Genomic DNA, 1,842 nt, shown 5'->3' with positions numbered 1-1,842 from the left:
AAGACAGCTGTTGAACAATATTGCATAATACTTATAGGTTGAGTAAAACGTGGAATGAGAAATGATTACTGAATTCGGCAACACGAAGGTTCCTGGTGAATTTTGGGCTTGTCTAATGTCTTCTTGTGATTAAATTCAGGTACGCATTTTTGGCAAGAATAACACAGAAATGATGTTGTGTCCTTCCAGAGAAAAAAAACTAACAGGAGATGAAATAAAATTCATATTTTATGGCAAGACAAGAAAAATTTAACTTTTCTCTGTCTGTTTGGGCCCCCTCCTTCTCCTTTAGTGTGTATCATGCATCTGCATTGACCAGACCTCCTTAGGAGGTAACATTCCTTCTTAACCTTGTAAAGAGTCAGGATGACCCATTACTTGATAACTCCTCAGGAGATAACCTGCCTTCTTAATCTTGTAAGGTGTCAGATGTCCCACTACTTACTTTGTTCCTGCAGATCTGGACTGTGTAACTGTCAATACGTCATTTGACTAATTACCCTTTGTCTCAAAAACATATATAACTGTGCTTTGATCTCTAACGGGGCAGAACAGTCCTCAGAGCTTTCTAAAAGACTGTGTTCCGGGGTTATAACCCTCAGGTTGGCACCAATAAAATTTTCCATTTCTTTCTTAGCTTGACTATTGATCTATTTTTCATCGACATATACATATATAGAGATACATACATACCTATATAAGGGAGATTTATTACGAGGAATTGGCTTACATGATCATGAGGGCTGAGAAGTTTCACAGTCTACCATCTGAAAACTGGAGACCCAAGAAAGCCAGTGGTGTAATTCAGTCCAAGTCCGAAGAAGGCCTGAGTACCAAAGGAGGCAAAGATGTAAATCCCAGTCCAAGGGCAGGAGAAGATGAGATGAGATGTCTACTCAAGCGGTGAGACAGGATAAAAAGGAGTGAATTCCTCTGTCTTCCGCCCTGCTTCTACTCAGGCCCTTAACAGGTTGGGGGGTGGCAACCCACACTGGGGAGGGCAATCTACTTTAAAGAGCCCACCGATTCAAATGCTAATCATCCTCACAGACTCACCCAGAAACAATGGTGAATCTGGGCACTCTGTAGACAGTCAAGCTGACATCATATTAGGAGACCCATGATGTAGATATGTTTCAGCATTGGTGATATTAACTCAATCACAGGTTTCTCCACTGTGAATTTACTATTTCCCTTCCAACTTACTAAGGGTTTTGTGGGGATATAACTTTGAGTCTATGCCAATATCTGTTTCTTTTTTTTTTTCCCAGGGGAAAGCACGAACGCAGTCCCCCACTACCACAAATTACGCAGTCGAGTTTCCCATATTTGGGGAAATCTCAGGGGTCAGCACATCCAGAGTGCAATGGATGAGGCTCGTCCTGGGAAAACCACCTTTGTGATCATCGTATCTCCCCTGCCAGGTAAGTATGCAATATCTTGTTTCTCATCATATTTTTGCCTATTAATTTTAGCATTTATTCTTACCTGTAACTATTACTACTATGATGTCTACCACATGGTAATTTTTAACATTTCTGCCACCCCTTCTATACTTGTTAACTGGGATCTAAAAGAGTCTCCTGCTCACTTCTAAGTGACAGTGGGTAGGACAGTGTTCTGGCTGCTGGCTCTGTGGTTTGTGGTGATGATTCACGGTCACCTTTGTCCAGGAGAAAAATTGGGAGGTGGATGGAAAGGCACGAGCCTTCTGACCATGAAGAAAAGAATTGACTTTCAGTTATTCATATTCTCTAAAATATTATGTGATTATATTACTATGAATTTAATAATAACACTTTCACAGCAAAAGATACCATAACATGACTGATTATCCTCTGG

General features: G+C 40.6%; 1 non-coding gene across 1 annotated transcript; it reads right to left on the bottom strand.

The window, feature by feature from the left end:
• Nucleotides 1-1,268: 1,268 nt before the first annotated feature.
• LOC136137906 (U1 spliceosomal RNA) lies at nucleotides 1,269-1,432 on the bottom strand. The gene has a single exon (XR_010656765.1). It is a non-coding gene; the product is annotated as a U1 spliceosomal RNA (small nuclear RNA).
• Between the last annotated feature and the right edge of the window lie 410 nt (nucleotides 1,433-1,842).

This window comes from Phocoena phocoena, chromosome 18 (genome assembly GCF_963924675.1).
Source record: "Phocoena phocoena chromosome 18, mPhoPho1.1, whole genome shotgun sequence".
In the NCBI taxonomy this organism is placed as follows: domain Eukaryota; kingdom Metazoa; phylum Chordata; class Mammalia; order Artiodactyla; family Phocoenidae; genus Phocoena; species Phocoena phocoena.
Note: the sequence above shows the minus strand (reverse complement) of the source record. Positions and strands in the feature narration are given on the sequence as shown.